Here is a 17925-nt window from a genome sequence, read left to right as displayed (position 1 = left end):
ACTTATTCTCTTCCTGAACAAGTCTCGTTGACTTCCAGAACGACACCTGTGCACTGGATGTTGCCACTTCCAGAACAACCACCATTGGATACGTACGCTTCCAGAACGACACCCACTGGATACTGCCACTTCCAAAACAACCACCATTGGATATGTACGCTTCCAGAACAGCCCCCACTAGATACGTCCACTTCCAGAACAACCCCCACTAGATACGTCCACTTCCAGAACAACCCCCACTAGATACGTCCACTTCCAGAACAACCCCCACTAGATACGTCCACTTCCAGAACAACCCCCACTAGATACGTCCACTTCCAGAACAACCCCCACTAGATACGTCCACTTCCAGAACAACCCCCACTAGATACGTCCACTTCCAGAACAACCCCCACTAGATACGTCCACTTCCAGAACAGCCCCCACTAGATACGTCCACTTCCAGAACAACCCCCACTAGATACGTCCACTTCCAAAACAACCCCCACTAGATACGTCCACTTCCAAAACAACCCCCACTGGATACGCACACTTCCAAAACAACCCCCATTAAATAAGTCCACTTCCAGGAGACCTCCACCAGACAGGTCATGCAGCGTAAGACGCTGTGAACATACCTGAACTTCGCAACACAACTCTGATGTTCGTGTCAAGGCTGGTCAGAATAACTGATGAACACCCGCAACACAACTGTTGACATTTTCTGCCCAGGAAATATTGTCTGCCTGAGCAACACCAACGCCAACCGCTGGACCCAAGTTGGCGATGTTGTCTGTCTTCTAGACTTCGCTAGAGCCAATGGTATAAGTGTATCAGATTTATCAATTATTCATATTGGTGACCCCTCCCTCCCCCCAATAAAGGGGAAATAATGGAGAATTTCTATATTTTCCTTAAAATCATTTGAAGGAAGTCTCGGCCATTCAACACTTTAGCAAGAAATTTCGTCAGTGTATCAGTTTGGTTATACAAACGCTGCTCTTGTCTATACCATGAGTCGAGATGTATTTCCTTTCGCTCATGCTTTAAATACGATCCAGCTATTCTACTCACCTGCGTATCATATGACATTCTGGATATGAAAATAATTGAAACATGTCTACACTAATGATACATTAAGATCAAAATACCTAAAAGAACGGTTAATCGAACATGATTGAAACATATACAAAGGGAATATTTTACTTTGAAAAATCTAAAAGAACGGCAGATCCAACCAGTGTCGCTGGGTTGTGGTTGGGTGGGGTTGCGTGAGCTGATGTGGGAGGAGGAGGGAGAGAAAGGGATATCCTTAGGCCCCCCCTTCCGTCAACTGCCAGTAACGGTCAACCATCGTTTACCAACGACAACTGTAGTTTAACGAATCGTTTATTGACGGCATTTAACAGTGGTATAATTCTTGCAGCTAATTTCTCGGCTTTACCATAACAAAAGGTATCATATGACAGAAATAATCAGTGTATGGAAACTGTTGTTAAAAGATACGAATTCTCGATACATGGAAGTATCCAGCCTGGGGACTGTTATGTAAACAAGAGTGAAATAATCCCAAGTCCACTGAAATTAACAAAAGCTTGTTATATCTGTTTTTTTTTGGAACATGAGAAGATAGAGTTAGAGATACGTTCATTATGATGTGTCTCATACGTCAGGCAGCATGGATATACTGCGTGCAACATTTCGTATTTCATAATAAAGATGTGATAGTTATTTCCTATGGTTCAGTTTCACGTCCCAGTGAGGCTTCAGCTTCATGACTGAAAGGAACTAAAAGAGTCATGACTGAAACGCACATTGCCGAAGGACGCGTCACTTCACGAAGCAGAAGTAAAAAGTGGCAGAGCACGTTTTCTATCCTTTGTCAGACCATCATTTTCTGTTTGTCACATCGCGAATTAATCACCAGCTAAGTCCTCCACGTTTATCCCTTCATCATCTTTCAGAAACAAGAGAACGAGTCAAACGAGGAGTATCATTTTCCTTCTAAGGCTCAGTCGTCAGTTCTTTGACGCTGCCTCGCTCCGGCGGGAGACGAGATCACGTCAATGGACGGCTGGTAATGACCCACTGTAAAAAATGATTCACTGAAAGAAGACAAGAAAAAAAACGCCTTTGCCAACTAGCGAATGTGGACAGTTAGTGAGAAATGGGTGAAGACTGAAGCAAAGGATGGTTTGTCCGTTCGAACGAATGAGTCTCGAACAAAAACCAGTGGGAAGAATACGAGAGAGAGATCCGAAATGCAGACAGGAGGAAAGAGGAAGACAAGCAGAGAGAGAGAGAGAGAGAGAGAGAGAGAGAGAGAGAGAGAGAGAGAGAGAGAGAGAGAGAGAGAGAGAGATACCTAAATACACAGACCACACAGAACCAAGGTTCAAGCAGCAGAAGAAATGAATAGCATAGCAAGGGTTCCCTCCCCACCCTCCAGCACACGCCAGCAGGAAAACAGGTAGAAAGGATGCCTCGCAGGATTAATAAGCCTGTTGGAAATTTTCACAGGAAAGTCATAAGGTAGAATGGACATGAATATGTCATGCATCGCATCACCAACGACATGCATCCCTTCACCTTTTGTTATAAAGACAATACTTAGGATAAACTCTGAGCTCCATCCATCGCCTCGACTTACCATGCCTGTATTGTTCCTGATGTTGAAGAATGATATAGTATTCCTTAATCACTCTCTCAGAGCAGGTGACGTGGGATGATCAGCGCTGGTATGATACCGCAACATGGCCAGGGTGGATGGGGAGGTAGCATGATATACCACTGCGTTATGATGACTGATTAAATGAATTATTCAACACCGGAGAGTGACAGGTGATAATCAAGTCTAATTTTGGAGATATTGAAGGTGGTGCTCTGAACATTTATTTGGAGCTTATTCCACACATCAGTGATGTCGTTGGTAAAAAAAAATATTTCGTACAGTCCAAATCAACTCGGTGACCTCTGAGGTTTAATCCATCTTCTCTCGTCGGAAGTGTTGGCGCTACTGTAAAGAAATGTTCATCATCGACTTGGTTGAATCTTTCAAGTATTTGAAATAGTCTAGTAATATACCCTGGAGGTTCCTCTTGCTTAGGGAGAACAAGTTTAATTCTCGCAGTCTCTTCTCATATGATCTGTTAAGTAAGGAGGGAATCAACTTCGTTGCTCTTCACTGCACTGCTTCCAATCTAAGAATGCCCTTACTTAAGTGGGAGGCTCAAAACTACACTGAATATACGAGGTAGAGGTCTAACTAGACTTAGGTAGGGTGGCAATATCACATCCCTGCTTTGGTACATAAAGTTTCTGTTTATAAAATCCTAACATCCTATTAGCTTTCTTGGCAGCTTCATTGGAATACTTAGAGAATTTGAAGTTACTGGAGAGAGTGACCCCTACATCTCTCACACTAGGGGTGTCGTTTATCCTGTGGTCCATCAACTCTTTTTTTTAGGTTTCCTAATTGTAAAAGCTGATATTTATTGACATTAATTGACATATGCCATTAAGTAGACCATTTAGCTATTTTGTCTAAATCTTGTAATTTTAGCCCATCTTCGTCAGTGGATATGGCAATGCCAAGCGTTGTGTCATCTGCAGACTTGGAGACTAGGTTAGTTAGCTCTACGTCAATATCGTTCATATAACCGATGGGAAATATAGGCCCAAATACGGATCCCAGGGAGACTCCACTTATAACGGGTGACCACAAACTCGCAATATTACAGGAGTACCATTCAGGTTTGTTGGTTTTATTGTATCTGGAATGAACGTGACTTGATGGTGCATAAACTGATGCTTAAAACTGGCCCATAATTCCTCTGGGCATGAATCAACATGGGTAAGACTCTTTGATGCGTCGCTCAGCCCATTAAAATCCGTCCTTTTAAAGTTAAGGGGAATAGTACTGGTTTTAGGGGAGTTGGTTTTGATATTTACGTCGAACCTAACCTGATTATGGAAGGGGAGAGGGAGGAATCCTTCCGTGATCTCTGATCCCCGCAGGGAGGTCCTTCGATAACCCTTGACCTCTGGAGGTTTCTTAGTGATCCTTGACCTGTGGAGGTCATTCAGTGATATCCTATCACCCCTTGGGATGACCCCCGCCTCGGGAACTTCACCTTGGAGCTGACTTGTCCTTGAGTAAGAGAGAGAGAGAGAGAGAGAGAGAGAGAGAGAGAGAGAGAGAGAGAGAGAGAGAGAGAGAGAGAGAGAGAGAGAGAGAGAGAGAGAGAGTCTCTCTTTGTAACCCAAGGGCAAGCCAGCCCTAAGGTGAAATTCTTGAGGCATGGGGTTAGGAGGGAGGGGGGTGGGGGGGATGTCAGGGGTTACTGAAGAACCCCCCCCCAAGGGTGGATCAAGGATCAAGAAAGGACCTCCACAGGTCATAGGGTCACAACTGGACCGCCGGAAAGACCATTCCCCTAAAGACCATCCCCCCCATCCCCACTACAGAAGGGTGTGGAAATACCCCTCCTTCTCCCTTCCCCTTCCTCTCCCTCCTCCTCCTCAGTGTTTACTTAACAAAGCCAAATATTTCCGGTTGCTGTGTTGCGCCAGCAGGTCTAATGTCCCTGCCGTCCGTCCTTGTGTTGGCGTAGAACTGAAGAACACACGATATGTCCCCAAAGCGCACCCTCCGCTTGTGACTCTGGCTGTATATACCATTGTGTGTGTGTGTGTGTGTGTGTGTGTGGAAAATATACCTGGCATTTTCCAGTTGTTGGGAGGGTTTTGAAGGACAGTGTGAGGCCACAATGGGTAGGGCTTACTGGGCTTACCCAAGAGAGAAATATAAGTCAGTTGATATACATCGAAGAGACGAAGCTTCGTCTCTTCGATGTATATCAATTGACTGTTATATTTCTCTCTTGTGTCTCCCCTGATGATGTGATTATTACACGAAAGTGCACTTGGGAACTTTTCATGTTCCATTTTCCCCGTGGACTCATATGAATATATATATATATATATGTATATATATATATATATATATATATATATATATATATATATATATATATATATATATATCTTTCTTTCTTTCATACTATTCGCCATTTCCCGCATTAGCGAGGTAGCGTTGAGAACAGAGGACTGGGCCCTTAAGGGAATATCCTCACCTGGGCCCCTTCTCTGTTCCCTCTTTTGGAAAATTAAAAAAAAAAAAGTGAGAGGGGAGGATTTCCAGCCCCCCGCTCCCTCCCCTTTTAGTCGCCTTCTACGACACGCAGGGAATACGTGGGAAGTATTCTTTCTCCCCTATCCCCAGGGATAATATATATATATATATATATATATATATATATATATATATATATATATATGTATTTTTTTTCATGCATATTCGCTATCTACCGCGTTAGCGAGGTAGCGTTAAGAACAGAGGACTGATCCTGAGAGGGGATATCCTCAATTAGCACCCTTCTTTCTTTCGTAGTGTGTATAATAGAGAATTTGTATGCTTAGGTAAGCCTCATGGTGACCTGGGAGGTCCCAAGGGATTCCTCGACCAGTCCCACATGTACCTGTGATCCCACAAATGTCAAGTCATGTGGCCAAGATTAGTGGTGCGTCCTGCAACCGACTCTGGTAATTACTACTCAAGTCCCATGGTCAAGTGACCCGGGGTCAGCCACGAGGTCATGCCTAGGAAAGTTCGCCCACCCATCCTGGTTGTGTCATCAGAGATGCAGGGCTGGGCCTTTAGACAGCATGAGGGCCGGATTTAAGGCCTCCTCCAGCCAATCACGTCGGGATGAGGGCGTGACAATCAGTCTTTTGACCAATCAAGGGTATTTGTGGTCATCCAGACCTATCGTAAGCCATAGGTGGCGAGTCAAGGCGTGGCTTGCTGTTCCTGCCTTGCTGGTCCTTCAGGTAAAATGCTCAGATGATAGTCTGAAAGCCCCACCACCGGCTCACCTCAGTCCCAGTGAGGAGGCAGAGAGGCTCGCGGGTCTCTTTTCCGAGCGAGCAGCCACAAACAACCTACCCACACAGGCGGAAGATACACAGAAAAGACTTAAACAGGTGAGGACAGCACGCAGAAGGGAGACAAGCAGCAGGCAAGACACAACGGACAGGGCCTTCACTAAACAAGAATTGGAAAAAGCGATGAAACGGACTAGGGACACGGCACCAGGAGCCGACAGAATAACCTATTCCATGTTGCGCCACGCCGGAGACGCTGGACACGAGGCACTGCTGCAGGACATCAACACTTCGTGGACAGCACAGAAACTTCCACTGGAATGGGAAAAGGCAGACATCCAGACCATTCCCAAGCCCAGACAACCCGAGAAACCACGACCCACCTCCCTCCTCAGTTGCATCTCCAAGACGGCTGAGAGGATGGTTCTCAATAGGCTTCAGTGGAAAGTCGGCCCCATGCATCCTCATATCCTCGCCTACATAGAGAACACCGGGACAGCTATCAACATAGCGGAGATACTGAGCATTATTGACAGCAAACCGGCTATAGTCGTCTTCCTGGATCTAGAAAAAGCCTTCGAGCTCGCCAGTCCGCTGGCGATACTATGTACATGTAGGAAGAGAGGAAAGTGATTGGTTCTCAGTGAATGTAGGTTTGCGGCAGGGGTGTGTGATGTCTCCATGGTTGTTTGATTTGTTTATGGATGGGGTTGTTAGGGAGGTGAATGCAAGAGTTTTGGAAAGAGGGGCAAGTATGCAGTCTGTTGGGGATGAGAGAGCTTGGGAAGTGAGTCAGTTGTTGTTCGCTGATGATACAGCGCTGGTGGCTGATTCATGTGAGAAACTGCAGAAGCTGGTGACTGAGTTTGGTAAAGTGTGTGAAAGAAGAAAGTTAAGAGTAAATGTGAATAAAGCAAGGTTATTAGGTACAGTAGGGTTGAGGGTCAAGTCAATTGGGAGGTAAGTTTGAATGGAGAAAAACTGGAGGAAGTAAAGTGTTTTAGATATCTGGGAGTGGATCTGGCAGCGGATGGAACCATGGAAGCGGAAGTGGATCATAGGGTGGGAGAGGGGGCGAAAATCCTGGGAGCCTTGAAGAATGTGTGGAAGTCGAGAACATTATCTCGGAGACAAAAATGGGTATGTTTGAAGGAATAGTGGTTCCAACAATGTTGTATGGTTGCGAGGCGTGGGCTATGGATAGAGTTGTGCGCAGGAGGATGGATGTGCTGGAAATGAGATGTTTGAGGACAATGTGTGGTGTGAGGTGGTTTGATCGAGTAAGTAACGTAAGGGTAAGAGAGATGTGTGGAAATAAAAAGAGCGTGGTTGAGAGAGCAGAAGAGGGTGTTTTGAAATGGTTTGGGCACATGGAGAGAATGAGTGAGGAAAGATTGACCAAGAGGATATATGTGTCGGAGGTGGAGGGAACGAGGAGAAGTGGGAGACCAAATTGGAGGTGGAAAGATGGAGTGAAAAAGATTTTGTGTGATCGGGGCCTGAACATGCAGGAGGGTGAAAGGAGGGCAAGGAATTGAGTGAATTGGATCGATGTGGTATACCGGGGTTGACGTGCTGTCAGTGGATTGAATCAAGGCATGTGAAGCGTCTGGGGTAAACCATGGAAAGCTGTGTAGGTATGTATATTTGCGTGTGTGGACGTATGTATATACATGTGTATGGGGGTGGGTTGGGCCATTTCTTTCGTCTGTTTCCTTGCGCTACTTCGCAAACGCGGGAGACAGCGACAAAGCAAAAAAAAAAAAAGAATATATATATATATATATATATATATATATATATATATATATATATATATATATATATATATATATATATATATATATTTGTTTATGGATGGGGTTGTTAGGGAGGTGAATGCAAGAGTTTTGGAAAGAGGGGCAAGTATGAAGTCTGTTGTGGATGAGAGAGCTTGGGAAGTGAGTTAGTTGTTGTTCGCTGATGATACAGCGCTGGTGGCTGATTCATGTGAGAAACTGCAGAAGCTGGTGACTGAGTTTGGTAAAGTGTGTGAAAGAAGAAAGTTAAGAGTAAATGTGAATAAGAGCAAGGTTATTAGGTACAGTAGGGTTGAGGGTCAAGTCAATTGGGAGGTAAGTTTGAATGGAGAAATACTGGAGGAAGTAAAGTGTTTTAGATATCTGGGAGTGGATCTGGCAGCGGATGGAACCATGGAAGCGGAAGTGAATCACAGGGTGGGGGAGGGGGCGAAAATCCTGGGAGCATTGAAGAATGTGTGGAAGTCGAGAACATTATCTCGGAGACAAAAATGGGTATGTTTGAAGGAATAGTGGTTCCAACAATGTTGTATGGTTGCGAGGCGTGGGCTATGGATAGAGTTGTGCGCAGGAGGGTGGATGTGCTGGAAATGAGATGTTTGAGGACAATGTGTGGTGTGTGGTGGTTTGATCGAGTAAATAATGTAATCGTAAGAAAGATGTGTGGAAATAAAAAGAGCGTGGTTGAGAGAGCAGAAGAGGGTGTTTTGAAATGGTTTGGGCACATGGAGAGAATGAGTGAGGAAAGATTGACCAAGAGGATATATGCGTCGGAGGTGGAGGGAACGAGGAGAAGTGGGAGACCAAATTGGAGGTGGAAAGATGGAGTGAAAAAGATTTTGTGTGATCGGGGCCTGAACATGCAGGAGGGTGAAAGGCGGGCAAGGAATAGAGTGAATTGCATCGATGTGGTATACCGGGGTTGACGTGCTGTCAGTGGATTGAATCAGGGCATGTGAAGCGTCTGGGGTAAACCATGGAAAGTTGTGTGGGGCCTGGATGTGGAAAGGGAGCTGTGGTTTCGGGCATTATTGCATGACAGCTGGAGACTGAGTGTGAACGAATGGGGCCTTTGTTATCTTTTCCTAGCGCTACCTCGCACACATGAGGGGGGAGGGGGATGGTATTCCATGTGTGGCGAGGTGGCGATGGGAATGAATAAAGGCAGGCAGTGTGAACTGTGTGCATGGGTATATATGTATGTGTCTGTGTGTGTATATATATGTGTACATTGAGATGTATGGGTGTGTATGTTTGCGTGTGTGGACGTGTGTGTATATACATGTGTATGGGGGTGGGTTGGGCCATTTCTTTCTTCTGTTTCCTTGCGCTACCTCGCAAATGCGGGAGACAGCGACAAAGCAAAATAAATAAATAAATAAATAAATATATATATATATATATATATATATATATATATATATATATATATATATATATATATATATATATATATATATATATGAATATAAAGTGTCAGAAGTGAAAAAGGAAATGTTAAGGATTACAAAAGTGAGGTTCTTCTGTGAGGAGGACAGGCTGTTCATGACACGTTCACAGTTGATGAAAATATAAGTAACTTTTCGCCGCTCGTCTGTCAGGCGGGTGACGGGAGCCAAGGCGGCGCATCGCGGGGGGCTGACGCGCGGCGGCCAGGAGCTGAGCCCTTACAAGGGCGGAGGATGAAGACTGTCAGACTGCTGAGGTGGAGAGGAAGGCAAGGGTCGGAACTCTTTCTCCCTCCAACACTCCACCACACCACGCAGGGCCCTCAGTAACACGACCCTGTAACACCTCACCACACAACGCATCACCCATAGTAACACGTCCCTGTAACACCCCACTACACCACGTATGACCTTCAGTAACACGTCCCTGTAACACCCCATTACACCACGTATGACCCTCAGTAACACGTCCCTGTAACACACCACCACACCACGCAGGGTCCTCAGTAACACGTCCCTGCAACACCTCACCAAACCACGCAGGGTCCTTAGTAACACGTCCCTGTAACACCTCACCACACCACACAGGGTCCTTAGTAACACGTCCCTGTAACACCCCATTACACCACGTATGACCCTCAGTAACACGTCCCTGTAACACACCACCAAACCACGCAGGGTCCTTAGTAACACGTCCCTGCAACACCTCACCACACCACACAGGGTCCTTAGTAACACGTCCCTGTAACACCTCACCACACCACAAAGAACCCTCAGTAACACGTCCCTGTAACACACCACCACACCACGCACGGCCCTCAGTAACACGTCCCTGTAACACCCCACTACACCACGTATGACCCACAGTAACACGTCCCTGTAACACACCACCACACCACGCAGGGTCCTTAGTAACACGTCCCTGTAACACCTCACCACACCACAAAGAACCCTCAGTAACACGTCCCTGTAACACCTCACCACACCACACAGGACCCCTGTAACACCCCCACCATACCGAGCTGTGATGGCCACAAAAGTCGCTTGTACATAAACGTGAAAATTGTTCCCACGAGCCTGACAACTCGTCGCTGGAGTTTTTTGTTTTATGTTGTGGATATTTGTTCAGCAACAAACAACTCCACGTAACATCACCAGTCTACCCCGACTATGTAAACTGTTCCTCGTATTTAGACTGGAACATTCAGGGTCGTCCTCTGTGTCACTGAGCTCAATAAATAGGTCTCCAGCGGGCTCTCTCTGAGGGAGATATGATCGTGCCCTCTGGTGAGTGGTTCTGCATTACATGTTGTGGAGGGAGAGCATCGCAGTCGTATCATCTGGTCCACAGGTTAAGAGGTTTCCTTGTATATGTCATCACACTCCTGTAGGTGTGATGACTTACTGAAGATTGTCAGGTGATAGTGAGGTACAGGTGTGGAGGGACAGAGATTCATGTGAGGAGAAACACAGATACAGATGTGGGGGGGACAGAGTTACAGGTGTGGAGGGACAGAAATACAGGTGTGGAGGGACAGAAATACAGGTGTGGAGGGACAGAGATTCACGTGAGGAGGAACATAGATACAGGTTTGGAGGGACAGAGATACAGGTGTTGAGGGACAGAGCTGAAGGTGAGGAGGGACATAGAAAGCTATAAGTCACTTAACTGGGACTGAGGACTAGATGATAAACGTAACTCTCGTTCTCTAGTGACGCCAGAACTTGTTAAGTTAAACTTTAGGACAGAAAGTATCATCACTGGTGCAAGCTATACTTTGGATTCTTGCTCTTGAAACGGTTAAAGTTTGTAGTATTAATTTTGTTTTTTGGTTATAAAAGTAGGTCGTCAGTGGGTTGGCCACTGGGGATGTCGTCAGTGGGGGTGCAGGCAAGGACGTCCTCACTGAAGTTCCTCCAGGAGGGTCCTCACTCGCCTACTGTGGAAGCCACTTCTGCGTGAGGAGTGGTTGTGTGGTGGGTCCTGGATGGGCGCTCTCATGGCCTGCATGGAAGAGACAATATATCGGGCTACAGGACAGGCTACAGGTTACAGTTTGCACTCTAGAGAGACTGCAGGGTACAGGTACATACACACGCTCCTGTAAAGTGACAGGATCTGCCTGTTGCAAGTTGGTTAACAAGCGAGCGAAGGAAGAAGGGTAATGAGTGCTCGTGTTCCTGGACCACACTAGTGCTTGTGTTCCTGGATCACATCAGTTCTTGTGTTCCTGGACCACTGCAGTGCTTGTGGTCCTGGACCACACCAGTGCTTGTGTTTCTGGACAACACCAGTGCTTGTGGTCCTAGACCACACCAGTGCTTGTGTTCCTGGACCACACCAGTGCTTGTAGTCATGGATCACACCAGTTCTTGTGCTCCTGGACCACACCAGTCTGTGGCGGTGTGGTTGAATGTAGTAATTCATACCCACATCACCCTAATCATATATAACAAAACATACGGCAAAATGGTCCAATTATCACCACTAATGACATAGTTACATATACGATAATTAGCCCTTTATGGTAAAGGGAGATAATCATGTATTTCTCTACGTATATCTGTGAAATTCATACAAGGATCTTTGACGACACTAAAAATCACAGAAATATACATACACACATAACGCTCCAACGTTGGGTAGTTTAACTGTTAACATTTTCGAGAAATGTTTGGTAGCGTTGATCCAGTTTTACCACGCCATTTCGACATCCAGTTTTACCTTGCCATTTTAACAAGATCCTTTGATGTGGTAAAGATTTTGCTGCAGATGTAATCTACTACAAGTTCTTGACGATGAGAGTCACACTATTGATATGAGAATGTTGACATCGTCGTACGTTAACTTTAGAATACTGTACGATATTTATTTACTTCCACATGTAAACAAAAGGATGGCCGGGGAAGCGGTTGAACGGCGATCTGTTGGTGGTTCTGCCGTTACTTAATGTAGCCCATCTGGGTAGTAGTAGGCATACAGCCTTGACTATTGTGGTACTAATTTCCATTTGGATGCAGATGACTTTCGTTCGAGGCTCTCGTGAGATGCTACCGTGGTCGCTGCCTATAACCCTTCACGAGGACCAACAGAGGTGAGCTGACAGGCTGGACACCACTTGACAGGGAGAGGACCCTCCCGCAGCCTCGTCATGGGACAGAATGAACGGGCTGGACACCACTTGACAGGGAGAGGACCCTCCCGCAGCCTAGTCATGCGACAGACCGAGCTGGGCGAACACCTTGGTACACGGAGGGGATCCTCTGCTGCGATCCCGAAGTAGGCACAGTGGGAGGTAGGATGAGCAGTGCGAAGGTATCAAGTTCCGACGATTGGCGAGATATATGAACATGTATAAGTGAAAGTCTGAAAGTAGTTAGGCAGACATAATGGAAGCAGATAACTCTAAACTGAATGCTATACGGAAATATAAACCCAAAAATGTATAGAGAAAATATATACATTGAGGGCATGAAGACAGAAAGGCAACGTGTAAGTAGGGGAAAAAGTTGAAACAGAATTTGAAGTAAGATTGAGTTAAAGGATCACCGGCTCACGCCAACTTTTCCTCCAGTTGAGAGAGAAACCTCGAGAGCTTCAGCTCCACGTCTGGCAGGCAAATCTGAAAATGTGAACTACTGATATTTCTAGATCCTCTCCGATATACTAAATCAGATACATTTTATTGATAAAATCAACACAAACCGCTTTCAATCTCATTTATTCTTTCTAAAGTATAGTTTAATCATACAGTAGTTCTACAAACGGTTCTTAAGCGTAATATTTCTACAATGATCGTATTCTTTCATCATATGACTAGCGTAGCGACTTCTTTCAGTCATGACATTTCTTTCTGATGTATTCCCTCACTATCACATTTCTACAATGATTGTATTCTTTCATCATATGACTGGTGTAGCGACTTCTTTCAGTCATGACATTTCTTTCTGATGTATTCCCTCACCATCACATTTCTACAATGATTGTATTCTTTCATCATATGACTAGTGTAGCGACTTCTTTCAGTCATGACATTTCTTTCTGATGTATTCCCTCACCATCACAGACCCCGTGGTATCAACACCCTTAACATTATGACCCAGAGATTAATAATGTCATCGTAATACAACTGTTGTGGCGCCTGTGTTCAGCCCATCCACCCATAACCAACTCCCGCACGGTGTGCGAGACAGTCGTGCACCTTCCACTGTCTATCTCCCAGTGGCGTTGGCTCTGTAGCCGGGGTCATCCTCTGAACCTGTTGTCATGTGTGGGACGTTGTACTCAGTAATGCTCATCTGCTGTCCCGACGTCTGGGATTGTATGGTGGAAAAATCCACACACACACACACACACACACACACACACACACACACACACACACACGTCACTGAGGAAGTATTTACATACGAGAGAAACTTAATCTAAAAATCAAGACTAATGGTATATATGGACACAGCTTCCACTCTCTCTCTCTCTCTCTCTCTCTCTCTCTCTCTCTCTCTCTCTCTCTCTCTCTCTCTCTCTCTCTCTCACACACACACACAGATATATATATTCTCACTGTGCTTAATTTCATCCCCGAGTCCTATATTCCAACTACAGAGAACAACAGTATATTTAAGCAACATTCTCTGAAGCCATTGTTGCAAAAATTTCATTCGAGACTTGTTCCAACTGGTTCCCGTGAGCCATTATATACGGCATGCGGGGAGAGGGAGGGGAACTAGGATTGTTTTATCCAGTGGAGGTCATTATCTCCACTGTGAATATATCTGAGAGAGAGAGAGAGAGAGAGAGAGAGAGAGAGAGAGAGAGAGAGAGAGAGAGAGAGAGAGAGAGAGAGATCCGACACCCGTGAAATCTTGGATATGTTGTCCCTTTTAAATGTAAGAGTAAATTCACAATTCGAATACACTGTTTATTTCTTGTAAACTAAACGATCTATTTGGAAAAACTGACGTAGACTCGTCCAACACTGAGCTAATACCTGTATTAACCCTTTTCCCAGACAAAGTTTTTTTTTTATTTTTACTATTTATCTGCTAAAGTGTTATGGGTTTTCATTATCTCTTATAAATAACTTCTCATACGACATTGGAAATTGCCTTTTTCTTAGGATTGATAAATCAGTTATCTGTAAATAAGCGTCTGTATTACACAAAGATGGTGTGTTACCAATTAAAAGACTGATGTACTATTACAGTCACCGAGAAAGTATTGCTTATACTCTCGTGGTACAACTAGTATTAATTTGTTCGTCAATTTTCAGAAAAGATTTGTAATATCAAAGGAAATCTATCATAAAGATATTGAAGGACTTCTGACAGCATTTGAAGAAGCTGAATAAACAATTGCGTCAAAGAAACCGAGATTTCTTTGTCAAGATTTTGATGGTATACTAATGAAAAATCAGACCATCGCATCTATGACAAAATGTACCTAGTTTTTAGCTACTTGGACACTAAGACACACAGTCAGATAAGGTCACACGCTGTAAATACCCATCCCTCGTCTGCTCTTGTCATGTTAATCTTTTCAGCAATCAAGGTACAGTGCAGTATGATGAGGTTCAGTCTAGCTTATGATCCTGGGCCCCAGCTGCCTGCTGCGAACAGCTTACAAAGCCGTGAGAATGATTCCATCTTTCCTCTGCGGTGTATAACCAATTTGCCGTGGATGTAAGGCAATCCTCATCAGCCAGTGTTACATCAAAGAGACGGAGTTACAAAGGCAAAATCCCCAATGAAAACCCCCTCTGGATATCGTGTTCTACAATGGAGGTATTTGCAATAATATTTCACAGCGAACGTGGTTGAAAAAAAAAAGTATATATATATATATATATATATATATATATATATATATATATATATATATATATATATATATATATATAGAGAGAGAGAGAGAGAGAGAGAGAGAGAGAGAGAGAGAGCATCCAGGTGGTTCGTGTTTGATTTAAACACAAGTAATTCATCTGTGGGAGGGTTACGCAGGGATATGATATATCCCCTCGTTTCTGTTTCATCTGGGATGGGAGTCAGGCTGGCAACCCGTTCGTGTCAGAATACACTGTGGCTGCAGCTGGTCAAGCTAAAGTCATTTGTCCTGATGAGCGAAGGCCTGAGTGTTGGTCCCCAGTTGTAGGAACAGACCTCTTCAAGACCGACCGACACCCACACCACCCTCCTCCCTCTCCAACCTGAGGGTGGGAAACGAGGAGTTGGTGGAGGGGCGGGAGACGTGAGAAGTATCACTCCATCTTAAAGTCTCCTTGATACGAGTGGAGGGAATCTCTTGATGAACGTTGGAACCTGACACACACACACACACACACACACACACACACACACACACACACACACACACACACACACACACACACAAAATGAACGTTAGAACCTGACACACACACACACACACACACACACACACACACACACACACACACACACACACACACACACACACACAAAATGAACGTTAGAACCTGACACACACACACACACACACACACACACACACACACACACACACACAAAATGAACGTTAGAACCTGACACACACACACACACACACACACACACACACACACACACAAAATGAACGTTAGAACCTGACACACACACACACACACACACACACACACACACACACACACACACACACACACAAAATGAACGTTAGAACCTGACACACACACACACACACACACACACACACACACACACCTTTCGTCAGTGTCTCACATAACAAAGAGATAACTTTGATATTGCGAAAGGAGAACGTTGCCTGCAGGGAAGTGCGACTGCCCCTTCTCTGTTGAGAATGGTAATAACGGGTCCCACAATCTTTATGCCTGTGATAAATACTCTGGACTTTACCCACAGCTGATCCTGAAATGAGATTCTTAATATTGTAGAAAATAGAACGAAAAAAAAGCTGTGTTCGGGAATTAGAAATGGTTAATATAACTATTGGAAGAGTTGCCTGTGGAAATTCTTGGATGAACGGGAATAGATGCTAGGAATATGGGAACTGGAATTGGAATCGTGGATATGAGATATGGAACTGCGGTAAGAGTTCATAGAAACACGAAAACAACAACTGAAACCCTGGGAAGTCAACAGCAGTAGCGCCCAGAAATTATTGCTCTGAGACTTTAAACCGCGGAAATTATTGCTGGGAAATGGCAACACCTTCAGAGACAGCGATAACTATCGCTAGGGCGTTAGAAACATCAACTGGAAATTTGGAAATAGTTCTAGGGATTATAGAAATAGTTGCTAGGACTACGACAAAAGTGGTAGAGGATCTATACTTGCTAGGAGCACAGAGATTGTTCATGAGATCATAGTGGCTCTAGCTCTAGATACAAGGGCGATGGAAATTGTTGCAGAAATTGTGGGAGATAGCTGTTGAGATCACTGTGATCCAGAAGCGATAAATTCTAGAGCCACTGCAATATTCTGGAACCTTCGAAACTTTTGCTGAGGTTGTCAATATTGTTGCTAGAGCTTTCTAAATAGTTGTTCAGGCTGTCGGGATATTCGCTAGAGCTGTCGGGATATTCGCTAGAGCTGTCCATATAGTCGCTAGAGCTGTCGGGATATTCGCTAGAGCTGTCGATATAGTCGCTAGAGCTGGCGGAATATTTGCTAGAGCTGTCGATATAGTCGCTAGAGCTGTCGGGATATTCACTAGAGCTGTCGACATAGTCGCTAGAGCTGGCGGAATATTCGCTAGAGCTATGGATATAGTCGCTAGAGCTGTCGATATATTCGCCAGAGCTGTCGACATAATTGGTGAGACCTATAGCCAATACGAACAGTCACTAATTAGACGAACTGGCTTGTTGTGTCCTTCCCTGCTAAACGAACCGTGTCCTTGTTATTCGGGACCTGCCCAAACACCGGACACCCACCCATCCTCCTGCTTCTGCGGGGAAGAGACTCGAACCCTGCCAATGCTACAGGTCTCTTGGGGACGCCACGACTGGCTCTAATTACCACCAGGAGCTAATGGCCAATTAGTTCGTCGCCAGCAGCCGTCATTGCTTTGGAGGATTTTATCCATTCATAATCTTCTTTTGTGAGCTGTTGGGGACCCTTGTTGGAGGGTGGGTGAGGCTGCGCGCTCGTGTGTGTGTGTGTGTGTGTGTGTGTGTGTGTGTGTGTGTGTGTGTGTGTGTGTGTTGTGTGTGTGTGTGTGTGTGTGTGTGTGTGTGTGTGTGTGTGTGTGTGTGTGTGTGTGTGTGTGTGTGTGTGTGTGTGTGTGTGTGTGTGTGTGTGTGTGTGTTGTGTGTGTGTGTGTGTGTGTGTGTGTGTGTGTGTGTGTGTGTTGTGTGTGTGTGTGTGTGTGTGTGTAGTGTGTGTAGTGTGTGTCTGTGTGTCTGTGTGTGCACGCGTGTGAGTATGTGTGTATGTATGTGTGTGTGTGTGTGTGTGTGTGTGTGTGTGTGTGTGTGTGTGTGTGTGTGTGTGTGTGTGTGTGTGTGTGCACGCGTGTGAGTATGTGTGTATGTGTGTGTGTGTGTGTGTGTGTGTGTGTGTGTGTGTGTGTGTGTGTACGTGTGTGTATGTGTGTGTGTGTGTGTGTGTGTGTGTGTGTGTGTAGTGTGTGTGCGCGCGCTAATCACCCCCTGGTAGACGAAATGGTATTAAAAGTTTATCCGTTTCTAACGAACGGCAAAAATTCATGTCACATCTGTGTTAATCACTGGTACATGGAGGGTAGAAGTGGTAAGCGT

This window comes from Panulirus ornatus, chromosome 29 (assembly GCF_036320965.1).
Source record: "Panulirus ornatus isolate Po-2019 chromosome 29, ASM3632096v1, whole genome shotgun sequence".
In the NCBI taxonomy this organism is placed as follows: Eukaryota; Metazoa; Arthropoda; class Malacostraca; order Decapoda; family Palinuridae; genus Panulirus; species Panulirus ornatus.
This window is presented reverse-complemented; position numbering follows the sequence as displayed.